The sequence below is a fragment of the Pteronotus mesoamericanus genome, unplaced genomic scaffold, assembly GCF_021234165.1.
Source record: "Pteronotus mesoamericanus isolate MK-2021 breed Mesoamerican mustached bat unplaced genomic scaffold, CSHL_Meso_final contig_221, whole genome shotgun sequence".
NCBI lineage: Eukaryota > Metazoa > Chordata > Mammalia > Chiroptera > Mormoopidae > Pteronotus > Pteronotus mesoamericanus.
Window position 1 is genome coordinate 3,634,676 of NW_026555092.1, and position 22,095 is coordinate 3,656,770.

The 22,095-nt window shown below is 43.2% G+C and overlaps 1 protein-coding gene and 1 non-coding gene across 2 annotated transcripts in view; one reads left to right on the forward strand and one right to left on the reverse strand.

Moving 5' to 3' along the window:
• RPL11 (ribosomal protein L11) overlaps positions 1-12,186 on the forward strand; it is a 189,572-nt gene extending 177,386 nt beyond the window's left edge. The window contains exon 7 of the mRNA XM_054571719.1: positions 12,170-12,186. The gene's annotated coding sequence lies outside the window, so the exon portion shown is untranslated. The remainder of the gene's footprint in view (positions 1-12,169) is intronic.
• A 9,543-nt stretch (positions 12,187-21,729) lies between these two features.
• On the reverse strand, positions 21,730-21,837 carry LOC129069524 (U6 spliceosomal RNA). The gene has a single exon (XR_008529020.1). It is a non-coding gene; the product is annotated as a U6 spliceosomal RNA (small nuclear RNA).
• Between the last annotated feature and the right edge of the window lie 258 nt (positions 21,838-22,095).

A 22,095-nucleotide genomic window follows, 5' to 3' on the forward strand; every position in this document is an offset into this window, starting at 1 on the left:
AATACGAATCGAATTTTAACAATTACATAAATGCATAGAAATACATAAAAGTCTTAATAGTACTGTAATTAGCTCTGAGTGGTAGGATCACAGGTGATGTTTGTTTTCTTTCCTTCCAAAATTTTAATAGTAAACACAAGACATTTATAACTGGGGGAAAATGTTATTTTAGGACATTAAAATGAAGTTAAGGTATATCGAGTGATTTTACCTTGAGGAGATTCCAGGTAGCAATCTATGTGCTAGAATAGATTATCTACACCTTAAATTCTAAGGAATATGTGGAACAAATGTGTGTGTTAGCAGTGAATTCACCCACAGAACAGAGTTAATGGGAGCCAAGTGTTAAAAGAAGAGCCTGTACATAGGTAAATAAATTCTGTGTGCCCCAGGGTTTCCAAATCAAAGTAAGGAGTGTCTAAAAGGGAACACTGAGCCCTGACCAGTGTGGTTCAGTGGGTTGAGTGTGGTCCCACAAGGTGAAAGGTCACTGGTTCCATTCCACGTCAGGGTGCATGCCTGGGTTGTGAGTTTGGTCCCAGGTCGGGCATGTAGGAGGGCCAGCCAATCGATGTTTCTCTCACATCAATGCTTTTCCCCCCCTCTTTCTCCCTTCCTTCCCCCATCTCTAAAAGTAAATAAAATCTTTTAAAAAAATAAACAATAAAATAAAAAGAACACTATAAGTCCTCCTTAATCTGGGAACTTGGCTTGTTGCCTGCACATTAGAGTGAGAAGGCATATAGGAAAACACCAGGCATGTCTTATTAAATAATTTTAAAGAGCATGCTTCTAATTGATTCTTTGCCCGTGGAGACAGAGATAGTGCTGAGCACCATCTGTGACAATTGTCTGAATTAAACAGTTGTATCAATAAAATTAATCTTCATGTATTAACTCAAGATTTTGGTTCTGCTGATGGAGACAGGCTCAGAATTCCATGACTTTAACACAGAATATGTCCTGAGGAGTCCTCTTCCAGATAGCACCATGCTTGCTCTGTTTGCAAGGAAGGAGAGGGAGGGGAGGATTTTCTGTGAATATATTAAAAGAGTACATTTCATTACATGATTGTAACATAACTGATTTATATGTAAATGGTGTGAGGATGATAGCAAAAGCTAACAATGAATAAGAGCTAACTATATGCCAGGTATAGTTTCGCTCTCCTTATTCATTAAAAAAATATGCAATAAATATGTGTGAAGTTTATACTCCGGGCCAGGTACTATGTTAGGATTGGGAATAAATTGAGCAACAAGCTGCAGTTCTCAGGGTTTTGAAATCTAACTGGATGATACAGCCATGTAAATAGCCAGTAACGATAAGGTATGGTAATGATAGATGGAAGCTGAGGGTGACTGAAGCACCAGGAAGGAGGGCTAAATTCAATTTCAGTTAGGAAGGCAGGTGACATCTAGGAGATCTAGGCGTGTTCCCAGCCTGAGTCAGCCACCCTCAACAATTCTGGATATTACCATAAAGAAGAAGTTGCAATTTTTATACATGAAAAGTTTTACTTCTTAAAAGTAAATTAAATCTCCACATCTTTGCTTTTCATGCCTAAATCCTCTCCACATAAAAAACCTAATGTAATTTTTTTCCCCATAACTGTGTTTCCTCTCATGTTCTAGATGTAAAAATAAATAATAACTGATTACGGAATATGGTTCCAAAAAGAATATTTAAAAATTTGTTTAATAGTATTTTTAATCTCTACACTAGCTTGAGCTTAAAAATAATAAAAATATAACTATGGTTACATAAAATTAAAGCTATATGTATTTTAAAACACCTTGCGCCTTAACTGGTGTGGCTCAGCGGGCTGAGTGCCATCCCACAAACCGAAAGGTCATCGGTTCCATCGGTTTACTATGTTTATTTGATTGCTAGTGAAGATGAAGAGCTTTCTTATGTTTATGGATCATGTCTATTTCTTCTTTTGTTCACTTTCCCATTGGGACAGAAATGTTTTCCTCAGGATTTTAAGGAGTTCTTTATGTCATAAGGATATCTCTATTCCAATTATTTTAATGGCAAAGATATTCTTCTAGTTTGTAGTTCATTTTCAGACCTTATGTAGGGTGAGCCCTGACTAGTGTGTCTCAGTTGGTTGAATGTCTACCTGCAAAGTGAAAGGTTGCCAGTCTGACTCCTGGTCAGGGCACATGCCTGGGTTGTGGGTTTGGTCCCCAGTTGGGGTATGTGTGAGAGGCAGCTGATCGATGTTTCTCTCTCTCTCCTTTCTCCTCTCTAAATGTAAATAAATAAAATCTAAAAATCTTGTATAGGGTGGTTTTTACAGACAGCTTTATTAAAGTATAATTTATATACCATAAAATATGCCCATTGTAAGTATAGAGTTCAATGATTTTTAGTATATTTTAAAATAAAATTTAGTAAATGTGTATAATTCGATGATATATACATATATACTCAAGTTTGGTCTATGTATAAAACATATAAATATATAGTAACTTTATAGAATTGTACAAGGTGTTTTTTATTTTAAAAATATTTTATGTATTTCTTTTTAGAGAGAGGGGAAGAGAGGGAGAAAAAGAGGGAGAGAAGCATTGATGTTAACACATCAAGCGACTGGTTGCTGCTCGCCTGCCCCCCAATGGGGACCTGGCCTTCGACCCAGGCCTGTGCTCCGACCAGGAATGGAACCGATGACCTTTCGGTTTGTGGGATGGCACTCAGCCCGCTGAGCCACACCAGTTAAGGCGCAAGGTGTTTTAAAATACATATAGCTTTAATTTTATGTAACCATAGTTATATTTTTATTATTTTTAAGCTCAAGCTAGTGTAGAGATTAAAAATACTATTAAACAAATTTTTAAATATTCTTTTTGGAACCATATTCCGTAATCAGTTATTATTTATTTTTACGTCTGGAACATGAGAGGAAACACAGTTATGGGGAAAAAAAATCACATTAGGATTTTTATGTGGAGAGAATTTAGGCATGAAAATCAAAGATGTGGAGGTTTAATTGTTTAGTTTCACTGCTGCTGTACTTGCAACTATGTGACTTAACATAAAACTTGGTGGCATGTGAGAGGATCAGGTGACTTGAAACCCTTGGTAAGAAGTTGAAGCTGTTACGTAATACTGATTTAGTGCAAGATAACCTGTTTTAAGCCTGCCTTACCTTTTGACTTTTCCTTCTCTTCTGACTCTGTATGCACAGTGTCCTATTTTAGAGCATCTTTTTTCCTTCTTTTAAATTTGACTCCTTCTGGGATTAAGAAATACATACTGGTAGTTAGAAAATAGGGGAATTTAAAGTACAGCAAAGGGAATATAGTCAGTACTGTAATAACTATGTAAGGTGTCAGGTGGGTACTAGGCTTACTGGGAGATAACTTCTTAAGTGAATCGTCTAAAAACTATGCTGTACACCTGAAAACTAATTAATATTGAATGTTAATTGTCATTAAAAATTAAATATTTAAAAATTTAAAAATAAAAAATTTGACTCCTTTTAGAAACCTCTTTGCTTAGTGATAACTGTTAGAAAGGAATGACTTCTGGCTCATATGCATTTTTAACAGAATGGCAGCCTTGGTCTTTACCTTGATGCTCAAAACATAATCACCTTGGGTCATGCTCCTTTCAGCCATTTCATTCCTCTCCTGGGGATGTCTCCCCTATCCCAACGCTGCCGCACCCGAAAACAGAAAGCCTTTTCCTTTGTATCCTTGGCTTTCACTCTGTGAAGCAGGTGTTATTATCCTTATTTTCAGTTGAGGAAGATGAAGTAAGAGAGGATAGGGGTTTCCCCCAAGATCCACAGGTTAAAACTGCATAGGCGGTCGTTGTTCTTTTTTTTTTTCTGCACATACCCTGTTTGGGGAATTCCCCACTTTTTGTGTCTCAGTGAGAGGCAGAGCCTGCTTCACGGTTTGGTTGTTACAGAGCCCCACACTTGTTTTCCCAGCCTCCCTTCCAGCTAAGGTGTGCCTTGTGATACAGGCTTCACCAATCATATGCTTCTTTCCCAAATTTAGACAGCTGAGCCACAATAAAGTAGGGACCACAGAGAACTCTCCCTGGGGCTCTGGTGGCCACATGAGTGGTAAAGACCAGCATGCAGCACCACACAACACTCCAGAAGGGGCAGCTTCTCTGTTGGAAGTGGCATATGGAACCCTGGGGTTTAAACCCTAGGCATCATGGGAGTCTTGGGAAGATCCCAGTGTCCGGGCACAGAAGGATGGATACTATCAACTGTCATCTTTTGATGTGTCATGTGGCTTTGGGTAAGGTGCACCTTAGAGAGAACCTTGAAAATCTGAAATCAGAGATCCTTCCCCCAAATTTCAGGATTGCCCAAGTGCCCTGATACCCAAGAATAATTCTGGGAAGGAGGCAGGCTGCTACATATGACTAAGATGATCTTTTCCCCCTCTAAATAAGTAAAAGCTCAGGACCAGATATAATTTGGTGCAGAAAAATAAAAAAATATTATATCTTGTATTCAAGTATTATTGAGCAAAAAATATTAGCTGTACTTGAAAAATAATTCACATATTTTAATTTTATGTAGATCTCTGCTTCCCCTACCCTCATAATAACAGTCATGACGATTTGACTATTCACATTGAGAGGGGAAACCTGGTCTGGACCTGAACTTTTCACTCATTAGAATGCCTTCTAGTTCTGTTGAGTGATGTCACGACAGGGTCTTTAAAAAAGCAGACAGCATGGTTCTTTTACTTCACCTGCTGCTTGACCACAACGCTTGCGCTTGCGTCAACCCTTCTGAAGAATGTGATGCATAATTCATTGAGAAAATCCCCAAAAAGCTGGAGACACCAGAGGGAAGGAAACAAGGGCTACTGATAATAAGCAACTGCCTCAAAGCCTATGTAGAATAAGTTCTCAGGTCTGGGGTTTTCGGGGTGACGGAGGAGTACAGGAATGCCCTTTGAGAGGCACAAAGAAGCAGGGACCAGTTAATTGAATGTTCTAATTATTTGCATTTGTTCAGTGATGTCACATAAGTGTCAAGCTATAGGAACACTGCAGAGCATATAGAAGGTGCTCTAATGTACTGTGGACTGGAAAAAGAATGAGCTTTGGACCCTTGTCTCGGCCACTTTGTAGCTATGGTTGTGAACCCTGGGCAGCTTACTTAGTCTCCTTGAGCCTCAACTTTCTCACCCAAAGGTAAGGATAGTGATTAATATCTCATAGGATTTCATAAGGATTAAATGTAGTAATGTATGGAAAGTGTCTTGCACATGGTGATTAATAAATAGATGGTATTAATATTATTGTCTTCATTTCATGTCCATGATTAAGAGTTAATCAAGAGTACTTTGCTCAGTATCACATATTACTGTAGTTTCATTTTTGTTGGTAGAGACCCAAGACCAGGAAACAATGGATATTAAGAAAATAAAAAGTGAAATCTTAAATATTCACAAAACTGAAGAGCATAATCATGGCTGTTAAACATGGATGTTCAGGTTGTGCACCACCCAACACAGGAGCATCGTTTACACAGACTATAATATGAATGGTGCCCTCCGGATTTGTTCAGTGTACAACCTGGACAGTCATAGGTGGTGGCCCTGAGGACAATATATGATTAAGAGTCTTCAATGAATAATTGGATGCTTCATAACAAAGAGAGCAGAAAACAGTTAAAGATGTCTTTAGATTTTATGATTAGAAAGGTCTGTGGAGATTATATAGTTTAACTTGCTCATTTTTCAGCTGAGGAGCCAGCGATCCAGAGAAGGAAAGGGACATACTTTGTCCAGGGCAGAACTGGGACAAGAACCACGTCACTAGGTCCTTTGCTAATTGCTTTCTGTGTTCATGAACGATTTTCTTTGTTGGTAGGAGTTAACATTCTGAACCATATCTTAAAAACTCCGTAGGAAGAAAGATTTATAGCTGCCTTGTTTCTTCTTATCTTTGTCAGTAGCAGACTCAGAGTGGCTAAGCAAAATTTTGTTTAGTTCTGGGCCCCTGCACTTGAGTATCCTGCAAGTTTTCCCAGGGCAGACAATTCCTGTTGAGCAACATCTCTTTGAACTCATTTTGTTTGCTTCCGTCTTTGACCTGATGTTAGCTGGCTAACTGTGTGGTTTGCTAATACCCTCAACCAGGTTGCTAGCTTGGCAGTAATCTGAGAACAGTGTCTGTGGAGGCCAACCGAATTTCTTTGAAGCTTGCTATGGAGAATTGACGAGCTTCTTCAAATTATAATTCAGAGTCAAACAGGCAGGGCCATAGTGGGGCCTTCAGGAGGCTGCAGGAACCTAATATTGGGCAGTGAGTGCCTTGGGCTTCAAATTAATTGCCTCTTATACATTGCCGATTCAATTTCCCTACCCTCCATAGCCAGGTATCAGCCAGTAAATGGATATGTGGGAGGCAATATGCCATGAGGTGCCGTCGGGGAGCCAGGAAGGCTAGCTGGTCTTTGTCAGTGGCATAGACCGGAGGAGTTCAGGCCGTGGAAGGAGTCCTGAGGGCTGGTGCCTTTGGGAGGGGGCTGTGTGGAGGAACTGGAGCTGAGCCATGCCTTGAAAATTGGCTGGGCTTACAGGAGAGGAGGCAGAAAAGACAGAGAGGTGGGGAATGCATTTTAGGTGGGGGAAATGAAAAGCTCAAAGGCTTAGAGGGAAAAAGTACATAAGTTGTGTTTGGTAAATACAATATGGACGAGTCTAATTAGAGTAGTGAGAAGGTGTGCAAGGGAACTAGGTCTAGCTTGGAGGTCCTCAAACTATGGGATTTTGATTTTACTGTGAAGATAATGGAGAGCTATGAAAAGTTTATAAACAGGAACAGTATAAGATGAAGGTAACCAACTTCAATTTAGTCTCTGAGTTACAAAATATTTAGATGGAATTGTGATTGGGCTGAAAGAGGATTTAACATCATCCAGACATGAATACAGAGATGGATTTATATTTCACCTTTTTTTTGGCGGGAGGAGTGAGTCCTTGCATATCCTTAGGAAGGGAAGCATGAAGTTAGAATTGCTGTATGAAAGGTAAATACAGGTAGAAGGATGAGAATGGATGCTGAGTAACCAAAGGGATCGACTGCCAGTCATGTGCCTGTTTCTCTCAGCCCTCATCTGCCCCTATGTGCTCCTCTATGCACCAGAGAGACAAATTGCATTTTCTAGATTCCATGCTTTCTGGTTTCTGCTCAGATTTTATCAATGAAAGACAGTTGAAGATGGACAGAATCAACTCCCTTCTTGCCTCTGGCTTCTGATGGCATCTCCTGCAGCAGTGGCAGCAGCACAGCTGAGATGGTGGCATTGGTGGTGGTGACAGCTTTGGCTCTAGTGACAATGACAGCAATGGGTATGGATAGTGACCGCAGGGACAGAAGCAACCACCTGCAAAGTGCAGGCTCCTGGGTTCCTGCTCAGACAACTGGGCTCCAAAGGCCAATAGAGCCTTAGGAACACTGTGCCTATAAGCTTTGGGTAACATTTTTACTCCTCTAGCCCAGGATGGGGATGGTGTCCTGAGGTTAATAGTCTTTGAGTAATCTCCCTTCCTCTTCTTTGCTCCCCCATCTCTTCTAATACTCCAGTAGCCAGTTTCTTTATTAATTTCTTCTGTTTGAAATATCTAGACTGGTTTTTTTTTCCCTTTGAATGGATCTTGATTAATACAGTACATAGTATATTATTCTCACTCAGTTTCTGGAAAGGACATTTCTAGAACATTCTTCCCATCCTAATGGACTTTCTTTCTCAATCTCCCTTGCCAGCTGATTCCTTCTCTTCAACTAGACTCTTAAAACTGGAGTGCCGCAGGCCATGAGAACTGTTAAAGATTTTCATGTGAATAGTTAACTTTCCAGTAATGTAAGATCTAATCTTATCTGTAATACAACTCAATCATCCAGGAGCACAGGAATTAATTAATTTCATTTTACAGATGGGGAATTTGAAGATTTCTTGCCCTAGGGACTATTTCTTTCTTTAAAAATATATTTTATTTATTTATTTTTAGAGAAGGGGAAAGAAAGGGGAAAGGAAGGAGAAAGGGAGAGAAATATCAATTGATAGCCTCTCTCACTCCCCCAACTAGGGATCTGGTCCTCAACCCAGGCATGTGCCCTCACCAGGAATTGGTGACCTTTTGGTTCATGGGCCAGTGCTCAATGCAGTGAGCCACACCAACCAGGGCGCCCTAGAGACAATTTCATTGATACCATCTTGATTCATGTATTACTTCTACCTCTGAAGCCGAGACTTAATCCTGGATTGTTATAGTGAAAGAGGGGTCATTGCTGGGATATTCCTTCATAAAACCCCCCACAATCCAGGTTCTGATCCCCTCCTTTGCAGATTCAGAAAGTACTTCTCTGTCAAGCTCATCCTGAAATCAAACAAATTCAACAATACAGAGTTTCCCAATAAAATACTTACACTTTTCAGATGTTAATAATATAAAATGTAAACCACCATTTTAAACAATGAATTACCGAGGATGGACATTTGTAGTTTTAAGATAACTAAAGTATCTCAACGATATTGAGTGTCCCGATTCATGAACATGGTGTCTCTTCATTTAATTAGGTGAGAGCGTCCTGTTAGCATTCTGACCTCCTCAACTCCAGGGGCCTTCACCTCTGTTCTTCCTAAGGTACCCACTGCCATGGCCACCCCCTGACCTTTCATCACCTAGAATTCCCTCATTTCTTAAACCTTAAATTTAGATGTCTCGCTGGGACCACGCCCTCTCATCCTTCCACATTTTCCCACCCAGTTGCTCCCACTGCAACTGGTCTTCAAATTTATTAAAAGTGTCAGCCCTGTGGCTCCTCTGCTGTCTCCTTTTCTATTCATTTTCTCTATTCTAAGTTCCTTTCCTGCCCAGTAAAGTCTAAATGCCTTCACCACCACTTTGCTAGTCACCTCTTATACCCCATTGCCCATCTGTCCTACCTGGATGCTACTGTTTGTGCCATAACAGGCTCATGGGCTCTTTCAACTAGGTCTTCAGTGTTGCCCAGTGATCTTTCTGTAATTTCCTAATCAGCTTTCTCTTTTCTACTTTAAACCCTCTTTGTTCTCCTCAAAAGCCCTGCCTATTGCATAGAAGGGAATATAGAACCTTTCGTTTGTTGATCCCTTCACATCCTGCCAAGCCACCTCTAGGTAGCAGAAGCTGTCAGACTCTGCCCATGTCGTCCTGGAGACCAGCTCTCAGGTGTGCTTTCCCGCGCCACACTCAGCACCTGTCCGTGTGAGGACTGCCCTCAGGCTGACTCACTTGCCAGCCCAGAGAAGCAGAAGTGGCTGGGAATTTATCCCCCTCTGCCCCAGCAAAGGGCAGGCCCTAACCTTTGCCTGATGGATCTGGGAGTCTAAATACCCCAGCAACCTAGCCGTATGATTGGGACACCTCTGAGGTGTGAGAGCTCCCGTGTGGGCTGAGCCACATCAAGTTGCCCTTCCTTGCACTTTGCTGTCATTTCATTTTTTTAAAAAAAACTTTTAAATTATATTTTTTTCCATTACCATTTAACACCCCTACTGCCATTGCATTTTTGCTCAGCCCCTTTCCCTTCCTGTTTTCTCTTCCCACTTCCCTACGGGTTATTGCTAAGAATGCTTCCTAATAGATCATTGAGCAGAAATCTTCCTCTCAGGGTCTTGTTTTTGAAGAACCCAATCTCAGACAATCTGCATCTGGCTTTTCCTCCTTCCTTTCATGATGTTAGAGGTGCTTTCCCTTTAGTATGACCCTCCTTCTCCTTCCCTGTCCTTCCCTTCTGTATCTAAGCAGTCTTCCTGGACAAGCTTTATGTAATCTCATGGTTTAACTTACAATCTGTATTAGTTTCCTAAGGCTTGTAATAAAACACCACAGACTGGGTGACTCGGGCTGTTACAGAACCCCAGCCTATGTTGTTCTGGAAGAGCTGTGGGGCCCGAATGCCCGCCGCCAAGAAGAGTGACTCCCAATGCCACAGTTAGGTGAAAAGGAAAGGAATTATTTTTTTAAAAAGTTATACAGATTTAAAGGAGTGGGTGAATTCTGCCAGTAAGTCCCCCTCCCTTTAAAACATCCACAAATATACAGTCCTGCTTCCCTTTGCCAAACCGGGCCAGTGTAGAATATGCCAGGCAGAGTTACCATCTTTCAGAAAACAGAAGTCCACAGCTCAGCATTCCTGGTCACAGTCAGCATTCAGGCACCTCCCATTAACCCTGTGCTTGGCTGGGCGGGTCCCCGCAATTCCATCAGCCATGCCGCCGCGTACTACAGGCAGGTTTCCCAGCGGGTCTCCTCGTTCCTAATCCCTAACTGCGTGGCACCTCCTTACACACCAGACCTCATGGCAGGCCAGTGGGGGCCTTTCTACACTCTTTCAGTCCGCATGGCCTCCCATCAAGGCTGGCCGTCCTAATTTTAAATGCTGATCTGGAGCTTTCTCTGTGACCTCATACTTGGCACTATACCTACTGAAGGTCACGTAGGCCTTTTCCCAGGTGGCAGCACAGCTTCCCTTCAGGAAGGACACAACTATCAACTTGCCATTGTTATGAAAACTATCTTAAGCTGTATCATCTGCTTCTCCCCTTCCCCCAGCCATGGGCTGTGGGGGAACATGCTCTATATCAGGGCCCCTTTTGCTTTGTACCCTGTTTCAAAACAACAGAACTTATAGTTTCACAGTTCTGGAGACTTGAAGTCTAAGATCAAGGTGTCATTGGCGTTGGTTCCTTTTGAGGGCGTGAGGAAAAATTTGTTCCATCCCTCTCCTAGTTTCTGGTGGTTTGTTAGCAGTCTGTGATGTTCCTTGGCTTGTAAATTTCTGCCTTCATTTTCATATGTATGTGTGGGTCCGTATCCAAATTTCCCCTTTTTGTAAGGAAACCAGTCATGTTGAATTAAGGCCCACACTAATTATCTCATTTTAACTTTATTTCCTCTGGAAAGGCCCTATCTTTAAATAAGGACTTATTCTTAGGTACTGGACATTAGGACATCCACATATCAATTTGAGGGGTGCCACACAATTCAACCCATAACACCACCTCTGTGGTCCCTAGCCCAGGTGGCCCCTACTCCTAACTATAGACATGCCTATTCGTCATCTACCAGATTGCTCTGCAAAATAATCCTTATGTCCCACATGGACAGTTCATGTTTTCTGGCCTTTCAGCACTTTGGCTCTGTCTGGGGAATTTCCAGACCTTAGAAGTCTTGTTTTTCTGAAGGTGGAACCCAGAAAGGTGTTTCCCATTCTCTTTTGCTGTCGGACTTCAGGCCTGTTAGCCGTTTGGTACCCACAGACTCAGCCACGTGAGACTTTGATTCAGAAGGGAACAATTTGAGGATGGAGGTACTTTCCTGGCCAGGGTGATGATAGAGGGGACTGGCTTTCAGGGGTGCAGTCATTGCAAGTTGACCTGAGCTCTGGATGCAGAAGTGACAACTTGACTGGTGTAGTAGTGGTTGGAGCCAAACAGAGATGCTGGTCAAAATGCGCATGACAGCATTCGTGCATCATGGTGGGGCCGGCAGAAGCAGCAGTTTCTTCATCAGGCCAAGTTTTCAGTTTTCCATAGTTTTTTTTGAAAGCTCAATCTTGAGCCACTTTGTTGAGTTTCACACAGATTCTGTGGGCTGACTGATGTCATCTTAATACCTTTACTTTCTGCTTAATCAGCCAGCATTAGCTTCTGTTGCTTACAATTAGGAACCCTGATGCTCGTAGACCTTAGTATTCTAAGGTGGGAAAAACAGGCTTTAAATTGTGGACTCGATGGACTGGAGGAGGCAGAATGGTAGTCGATGAGGTCCAGCCACAGCAGGCTGGAGAGCTGGTGAGCCTTGTTATGCGGCGGCATTTATTCAAACTATTTCCTGCTATACAGTGGGACAGAGTCATGCCAATCAAAACTAGAGGAAATGGTAGAAAAATTTAGAAGGTTGCTGTGTGTACTGGCGATTTCCTGCCTCTTTCAGCAAAGTCCTCCAAAAGAAGACTTGTCCTTTTGAAAGGGTTTTCCATAAGAATTATCTAAGGAAGTAAATCTACCAACAAAGAGGACATTAAGGGCGTTTCCTTTCCTACCGCAGCCTCCCACACCTAGGATTTTAGATTGTGTCAAGACAAAGACCTTTAAACTAAGTGACAAGAGGGTCAGCAGAGTACAGAGGTAAAAAAAAAAAAAAATCAAGTCTTCAGACTTAAAAGCTCTGTAGGGGAAGCAAAACTTTTCCTCTATCCTCTTAGGGTCTTTGGCTGGGCCTGAGAATTAAGTTGACAAGGAGAAAAGCATATAAATGTTTCATGGACTAGAGCCCCCATAAAAAAATGAGTCCCCAAAATCAGATAGGTCCAAGTGCTTATATACTAGATTGACCAATGACATGCAGTTGTGGAAAAGTCACTAAAATATATGGGGAAACTGAAGGAAGATGTTATTTTAACAAGGTCTGTTTGTATAGATTTATTTCTTTTTGCCTTCACACTACCCTCCTCCCGCATCTCTGGTGATGAGAATGCGGTAGGAGGGGAGGGTGTCTTTCATATAGAAATTTTATCTCTTGCTTTCAGGAAGAAGAGGGGGAGGAGGGTCAGAATGTCCTTCTTACACCTGCTGTTTTTCAAGTGTCCTTAACTCAAAATAAGTGGCATATTTTGGGGCGGCACATTCGTGACTGTTCAGCTCTATCTGGACAATCTTTAGATAAGGGTTATTCATGGAACTGAAAGCAGCTAAGATCGCAACGATTTGAATTGTCAAAGAACCCCCAGAGCTGTTCGGCACAGCCTGTGCAGTCCGGGAGGCCGTTGATATACATCCAAAATGAAACTCGTCACCGTCATCCTGAAATCTATTTCTCTCTCTGAGTTCTCTACTTAGTTTGTTTGACTGCTGTCTATTCAAAATCAGTGTGTGACTTCTGGTGATTTCACCCCAGGACAGACTTTGGGACTCTCCGGCAAGTCTGGGTATTTGGCGGGGAGTCCCATTGGCTGCTTGGACTGGGGGGCCCTGGGGTGCAGATTTGGAGATTCCCTAGCAACTGCCAAGTGTTTTCACTTGGGGACTCTCCTCCTTTGACTCTCCGCACCTCCTATTGTCTTCACATTTGATTGAATCTCTGTGCTTTCCGGTTCAGATTACAATCCCAGGTTGCGATTTAGATCATTAGGAATTAAGGTGCTTTCTGGTTCAGAGAGCTCTCTGTCAGGTAAAAAGATGCCTCTGGTTTAATTAAGGTGCCTTCTGGTTTTTGTGATATTATAGTGCTCTGTCTGGTAGAATGGGGGGGAAAGGCCTCCGTTCCAGGAAGCAGCCCTTTGGGGCGAATTTTGGCTGATTGGTTCACCTATGTTTATAAACCTATGACTAAAAAAATGCCTTTTTATTGTAACACCATTTGGTTTATGGATAATCTGGACTCAGGAGAGTGTTGGCCACTGAATGGGTCTTTAACCTACTATACTACACTGCAATTAGAGTTGTTTTGTCAAAGATCAGGGAAATTGGATGAAATGCCTTACATAGCTTTTATGAGTTTACATAAAAAAGATGCAGGATTAAAGGGAAATGAGTTAATGGTCCAGAGAAAAGGGAACTTGCCTGTGAAAGACAGCAGAAGCTCAGAGGAGAGAGCTTGGGAAGATCTAGATACTATGGCTGCTGCGAGCATGGTCAGGGTTCCCACGGCCCCTCCAGCCCTGAGGGATCTCCCTTCATACTTGGCTGAGGGAACTGGGGACAGTGAGACTGAACTCGTCTCGCTGTCTCGAACCCGTCAGCGGACCAAATTTGGTGGAGGACAAGCCCTTATCAGGGCAGGGCAATACCCCTCGTGAACATTCTCAGAGGCAGTAGGGCCAGAGGGCCAGCCTGCTGGATATTATTGGGCACATACTCCATTTTCTATATCACATCTGCTAAACTGGAAAAGCTCAATCCTTCTTATAGGGATGGTCCTACTAAAATGACTGACTTAGTTGCATCAGTTTTTGCAACCCACCACCCCGGTTCGGCAGACATACAAGCCTTACTACATATTTTGGTTCCTGGGGATGAGCAGAGGCTGGTGTAGAATAAGGCAAATGAAGAGGCTCAGAGGCCGCTTCAAGGAAATCCAGATGGGGCTCCCGCCCCTACTAAGGCAATACGTTTAACCGAGCCCAGCAGGGACCCTAGTGGGAATGGCCGTCCTCTCCTAGAGCATTATAAGGGGTGCATCCTTGAGGGAGTGAGGAAAGGAGTCCCTAAGCAGAGGAGCCTGAATATGGTGCAAGTGGTACAGCAAAAGCCCACAGAGGACGCCTCTGAGTTTCTTGAAAGAATCTACCAGGCCTGTAGAAAACATACTGCTGGGGATCCACCAGCCTCTGACAGTATTAGAATGGTGAATATGACCGTCATCTCTCGAAGTGCACCTGACCTGAGAACGGAGCTCCAGAAGTAAGAGGGAGGAATAGGCATGAATCCTTCCCGACTAGTAAACATTGCCTTCAAAGTTTATAATAACAGAGAACAGAAGGCCCAAGCGTCCACCATTTTCTTGGAACAGACTTCAAGGCAATCCTACCGGTGGGTGAGAGGCACCGGACCCCCGTCCAACACACTTGCCACTGATCAATGTGTGAGCTTCAAAGAGAAGGAGCACTGGATAAATTGAGTGTCCCAAGCGAGGGAAGAGGGGCTGGAGGCTGAGAACTTGAGAGTTATGCTGGAGGAGGAGATTAGTCCGATGATGATTGACGGTGCCCAGAGGTTCTCTCACTACAACGACCTATTAAAGTCCCCACCCAGGAGCCTTGGGTAAGACTAACCGTTGCGGGGGCGGGGGGGGTGGGGTGTGTGTGCAAACTGTAGGCTTTTTGATTGATCCTGGAGTGATGTTTTCTGTGGTCAATAGACCTCTGAGTCCTCACAGCAGGCTGTGAATATCACTGGAATTTCTGGAAGCCCTGAAAGCCAATTTTTCTTAAAACGATTTGAATGCGTCATGGGGTATACGGTTTTAACTCATAATTTCTTATATATTTCTGAGTGTCCAATACCTCTCCCGGAAAGGGACTTGCTGTCAAAACTCCGCGCCCAGATTGCTTTTTTCTCTAGAGGAACAACAGCTTCACTTACAGGCCCCTCCAGAGCATGCAATGCAATTCCTCCGGAGATTGTGCAGGGAGCAGGAAGAAGCACACCCTTGGCTGGAAGAAATTGAGAACCAGGAAAAACCCCATTGCGTTCGCTGCCGGAGGGGCAGGGAGAGCTAAGCGAGCCTCCCCTGTGAAAGCTGACCGCAAACCAGGGTCGGGGGCTCCTAATAAGAGGCAGTATCATCCCTTGTGGAAGGAGGCCCTAGAAAGAATACACTCAGTAATTCACAAGTTTCAGAAATATGGACGTAGCACTGCCGCTCTCCATACAATCCCCCCATATTGCCCATTAAGAAACCTCACTCAAATGAGTGTGGGTTTGTGTAAGATTTAAGGGCCATAAATGACATTGTACAGGACTTTCATCCTACTGCCCCAAACCCTTATACTTTGGTGAATAGGATACCTGGGGACAGCTTCTGGTCTTCAGTATTGGACTTAAAAGATGTTTTCTTTTGCATTCCAGTTGATTAAGGCTCTCAAACGTTGTTTGCTTTTGAATGGCAGGACCCGGAATCTTGGGTCAAGACTTAATACTGCTGGATAGTCTTACCAAAAGGTTTCAAGAACTCCCCCACAATTTTGGGGGAGACCCTGAACTGAGACTTAAAGGACATAAAACTAGAAGGAGGAACTATGTTACAATATGTAGATGACCTCTTAATTACTGGGACATCGTTTCAGCAATGTCAAATACCTTTTCTTCCTTGAACCATCTGGCGTCCTGTGGCTATCAAGTATCAACAGAGAAGGCCCAGATTTGCCAACAAGCAGTAAGGTTCCTTGGGTTCCTGCCTGAACCTGGCAAAAGGAGTCTTATTTTGACTCCTGAGTCCCTGAAGGCACACCTGGCTTCTGCACCGGCCTTGGGGCTTCCAAACCTTCTAAAGCCTTTTCAATTACATGTTCACAAAAGGCAGGGCATCGCCCTAGGAATCCTCACCCAAATGCCTAGGGACATTCTGCAACCCACTGCATACTTGTCAAAGAAACTAGATCGTACTGTCCAGGGGTGGCCAGCCTGCTTGAGAGCTGCAGCAGCCACCTGCAAGCTCTCGCAGGGAGCTGAAAAGTTTTCCTTGGGACAGCCTATCACCATTTACGCACTCCAGCAAGTGCTGAGCCTGCTGGAGCAAAAGGGAAATTTGTGGCTCGCTGCTGGAAAAATGAGCAAGTACCAAGCAATTCTGGATAACCCCAATGTCTCCCTCAAAACTGTAAGTTAAATCCTGCCTCCCTTCTCCCAGAGCTTCATTTGGTTGCACTCACACATGAGTGTGCTGAGATAATTAATGTAGCTTATTCCAGCAGAATTGATTTACAGGACCATCCTCTAGAAGAAGCAGACTGTACTCTCTGTGCAGATGGAAGCAGTTAGATGGGCAAAGGAAAGAGAAAGACGGGTTATGCAGTTGTGACTGTGGAAGGAACAGTGGAGGCCTAGGCCTTGCTGCCAGGAACCTCTGCCCAGAAAGCTGAACTGATTGCATTGCTGAGGGCATGGAAATTGTCGCACAAAAGGAGAGTGAACATGTATACCTCCTCAAGGTACGCTTTCCTAATTTCACATGCACGTGGTTCAGTCTGGAAGGAAAGAGGACTATTAACCTCCAATAAAAAGGAGGTTAAGCATGCAGCAGAGATCTTAGCATTGTTAGAAGCTGTTCAGGTACCTTCACAGGTGGCTGCTATGCACTGCCTGGGGCATCAGAAGGAGGACACTGAAGTGGCTACAGGAAACAATCTGGCTGATGGAGCAGCAAGAGAAGCTGCTAAAGGAACATTTATAATGTCTTTGGACCTGTTCTAGACTTGTCACAATTTGACCCTGAATATTCAACTGCAGACTTAGAGAAAGCTAAGACCTGGGGGTTTTCATGGAGAAGGTGCTGATTGTGTATGGAGAAAGGATAAGAAAGGAGTTAGACTGCTTCCTGATTATTTAGTAAAGCCAGCCATGAAGCATTTGCATGAGGCCACTCACTGTGAAAGAGACTCATTAACCGCCTGTATCAAGCTGTGGCCCACAGGTCCTGGCATTTCTAAAGCCATATGAAGAGTAGTTGCTAGATGTGCTGTGTGCCAGAAGAATAACACCAAGACAGATCCCCATCAAAAGAAAGATGGGGAACAATACCAAGGGCAGAGCCCATTTGAGGACTGGCAAATAGACTTTACCCAGATGCCAAGGGTCTGAGGGTGGAAATACTTGTTGTTCTTTGCTGACACCTTTTCAGGATGGGTAGAAGCCTATCCTACTAGAATGGAGAAATCCTCAGAAGTAGTGAAAGGCTTCCTGAAGGAAACCGTCCCTCGCTTTGGCCTACCTGACAGCATCTAGAACAATAATGGGCATGTTTTTGTTTCGGAAATTACACAGAAGGTTAGTAAATTTTTAGGAATCAAGTGGAGACTCCATATGGCATGGAGACCTCAGGCTGCTGGGGAGGCAGAGAAGGTGAATCACACCTTGAAGAAAAATATAGCCAAGCTGTGTCAAGAAGCTCATCACCATTGGGATCAAGCTTTACCTATTGCCCTGCCCAGGATAAGGGTGGCTCCTCGAAGTAGGATTCAATTGAGTCCTTATGAAATTGTGTACAGGTGACCACCTCAGCCTATGATTGGGTTGGGAGATGTGTACATAGATCAAGAAGCGAAGGCAAAGAAATATGTACAACACTTAAGTCAGACCTTAGTTGTAATGAATGACCTTGCTTGTATTTAGAGACCCCTCCTCTACAGGTCTGGTTACATTCCTTTGAACCTGGAAACAAGGTCCTCCTCAAGACTTGGAAGGTAGGATCTCCAGAGAGTCAACTAGAAGACAAATGGACTGGACCTTGGGACGTGCTCCTCCCTACCCCCACCGCAGTGATACTGGCAGAAATAAAACCTTGGATTCTTCACACCTGGGTAAAGAAGGCACTGGAGGAACGATGGACCACTGAACCGCAGAAAAACCTGGAAGTCATCTTTCAAAAACGATGATTTATGTTCTTTTCATTACTTATTGTTTAACCCCATGTTAAGGACAACTTATCCCTTTCAAATGAGATGAAAGCATTTGGGAATATGTAGCAAAAAATGTTCCCAACATCTCTGACTTTTGTCTTGCAGGAGGAACTTAGGTTGACAAGCTTTCACTTCATGTCTTGTAGGTGTTTGTACTCCCTTGCAAAGCCTTTGGAATTATACTGTGTTTGAGCATATCGAAAAGAAAATGACCTGCTCCAATATTTATAACTGGGGGCCCTTGGTAACTCTGAAGGAGAGGGAAATGCTTTCCTTAAAGGAATGTAGCCCCAGCTAGAGAGTGTGCAACTTTTGTCTGTTGTACTAAAAACTGTTTTTTTCAGCAGGTGTGAAGAGGAAGGAATTGCACCACCACCACTAATGTACCTTATGCCTTTGATCATGTTAAGTCGCCTGCGGCATGGTTTCTAATATGTGGAATGATTGCTTACTCCTGTGATCCAGCAAACAGTTCCGGGGGACCGTGCTCTCTGGGAAGGCAGATGGGGTTTATGCTTCAGAAGCCCCACCCAGTCCGGGCTCCATGGGGACTCTCCCTGGCCCCTGATTACAACAGTGACTCGCACCTCTTTAGCCCCGCTGAACATGTGTCTTCGACTATATTTGGAAAGCCAACCATGGTAACCTATTTGAATGTAGAAGTAAGTAGATTAGCCTGTGTTATGGCAAAAGCTTTGAATGCCACTCACAGGCCATCAGTGCCATTAGTCAAGAACTAGGACAAGTTAGAGAAGCAGTGCTAGAAAATCATGCAGCAATAGTCTACCTTCTTTTAAGACATAATGATGGATGTGAAGAATTTAAAGAACTCTGCTGTTTCAACCTGACTGAAAATTCACAGCTCACAGAGCATAAAATAAAGCAAGTAAATGAAGCAGTGTCCAACATAAAACAAAGAGGGGGACTCTTTGGTATTGATTTGTCTAAACTAACTTCCTAGTTGCCTAGTATTACTGGTCTTAGAGAGGCATTTTTGTCTCCATTTTTTTCAATATCATAGCTTCTTGTTCCATATAATGTGTCCCCTCACGTGGATCTGCAATTAAGTGTATTTTGAAGCTCCCTACCAGATGGTCTAAAGCTAAGGTAGGTGCTCAACAGCAAAATGAGCACTTCCATATGAAACGGATCTCACAGAAGTAAGCTAGTTTAAACTAACAGGGGGGAAATGATGGGGGACTCAAATGTTGGAAAAATTTTAGTTTCAGGTAATAGCTAATAAGCTTAGTAATCAATGTCTGTAAAAAGCTATTGTTTCAGGAACTGAAGGTATGACTCACTTTGACTCCAGGACACCAGAGCAGTTCCACCTTTGTGCCTGAGTAGGACTGCAAGCAATCAAAATAGCATCTGAGCCGTGGTACTCCAGGGTGGGCGGCCACAGCCCAGGATGCAGATAAAGGCCACCGCCCAGGGCACAGGTGGAAGAATGCTGCAGCTTTTTATCTGATTAACTATTCCCTGAATTCCAAGCCCCTTACCCACACTTTTCTTCTTACAAAAAGGGTCGGTTTAAAATGAAACTTTAGGTGGTCTGTTAGGGTACAAACCCGCAGTCTTCTCAGATCACCAGCTGTCTGAACAAAGCGCCCATGAAGAGTCAACCCCTGTCTCTGCTTATTGGGTCTGGTCGGTGACAGGCAGCACGAATGCCAGCTTTTCCAGTTTCATAACCCTTGACTTCTATCTTTTATTTGCCCCTTGTCCAAATACATAATCAACCCTTAAGTCTTATTGATACAGTTTCTTAAATCTCTCCCTGTCACAAGTTGAATCGTGTTCCCCGCAAAAGTTATGTTGAAGTCCTAACCCCTAGAACCTGAGAATGTGACCCTATTTGGAAACGGGGTCATTGCAGAGGTAATTAGTTAAGGTGAAATCATGCTGGAGCCGGTTCGAGGTGGGGGGCGGGGTCCTTCATCCACTATAACTGGTGTCCTAGTGATGCGAAGAGACAGACACACGGGGAGAACATGACGTGATGACAGGCAGAAATTAGAGTGATGACAGCTGCAAGCCAAGGAACACCAGGGATGGATGGCCACTACGAGAAGCAAGGGAGAGGGAAGGAAGATTCTACCCAGAGTCTCAGAGGGAGCATGGCTCGCCGACGCCCTGAGTGTGGACTTCTAGCCTCCAGAACTGTGAGAGAATACGCTGCTGTTGTTTAAGCCACCAGTTTTCTGGGACTTTGCTATGGCAGCCCCAGGAGACTAATACGGGCCTTAATCCGTTCACATTCCACCCCAGACTCATTGTGCTGCAAGAGCCTCTGAACTGGTTTCCCAGGTTCTAGTGTTGCTTCTTGACCTTCATTCTCCATGTGAACAGCCTGAATGAGCTTTCTAGGCTCAAATTACTCCCGTTTACACTTGTCAGTGCCTTCCCAGTACTCAAGTTTTCTGGTATCTATCCAGGATTCTTTCTGCTCTTTCACTATAGGTAAACTAGTTGTGCATTGGTGCAATGTTTAACAATAGACTCTCTAGCGGGGGTGGGGGGGGAAGTCTTGATTTGTAGCATTTACTGGTTTCTGTGGTGTAAATACTTTTATCTTGGTGAATTTCAACATACACATGTGAAGTCACTGAACCAAATTTTATGCTCTCTACTCTCTTAAAGTTTATAGTGCTGGGGGGAGAGCCAACCATTCAGAAAGCGGCTATTGTCAGAACATACAAAATTCTGTCTCTGAAATGATGCAAAAGGCTATAAATAAAAAATAAAGGATCCCAAAGGAATGACCTGTTGAAAATATGCCCAGATGGAAAACTCATGTGAATAGAAAGCGTTGTTCATTGTCATGTGTTGGAACCAAACACCAGTGATAACTTCTGCAAAGGTGAGTTGATGAACCAGAAATACAAGTCCCTGCAGGCCTGCCCCCTCTCTGTAGCTTTTCTGATTTATCTCAAGCAGAAATAATTCCTCCTTCCTCAGTAGTTCCTGTATATTTATATTCAGCTGCTACTTTAAAAAAAATTTTTTTTTTATTTTTAGACTTGCCTACAGAATACATCCAAACTTCCTAACTTGGCAGAGAGGTCTTATACTAAATGAGTTTCCAAAGAAGTTGAGTTGAGACAGCAGGGATCCAGGCTTTGGGGCTTGATCAGCTGTGGGTTCAGCTCCTGAACTGCTACTTAATGCTGTGAGGTCTCATGCTGGTGTCCTGACTTCCTGGCCTCAGTTTCTTCATTCTTAGATTCCTTCCTTGTAAGATTAACACAAAGATAAAACAACGTAAGACATATCAGGTGCCTAACATGCCACCTGGCACATGTTAAGAATGCAAGAAATGCTTGTTCTCTCCTTTTATAGGTTAAACATTTCCTGCCTGTTCAAATCACCTTTACATTTTTGAAGACCTTATTTGTCTATGAATGAATTAGTTCACTTACTCAGCCACTGTGGACTGAATCTCTGATTCCATTGTCTTTAAAAATCAGTGGTTTTGCAGAGCTAGGACATGGGTAAGTTCTTGGACTCAGGGGTCAGGGATGCAAGGTAAGGTCCCATGAAAGTTGTTCTTTCTTTTTTTTTCTTTTGAAAAGTAAGGAACGCTTCATGAATTTATGCATCCTCCTTGCTCAGGGGCCATGCTAATCTTCTCCATATCATTACAATTTTTAGTATATGTGCTGTCAATGTGAGCATGAAAGTTGTTCTTAAATGTGGGCCAAGGTGCTAAAAGGCGTCAGTGACGCTCATGATTAAGCCTCGCCAAATAAAGCTATAACCGTGAATGACACTAGTGCCCCCACGAAGGGCTGGACACTTAACCCAATGACTTCAACTCCTTCCTTTAACCCTCCCGTTAACCTTATGGGAGTAATATTGTTCCCATTTTGCTGATGAGAAAACAGATGTTCCGAGAAGTCCATGCTCTGTAATGTTTCCTGTACCCCTACTATA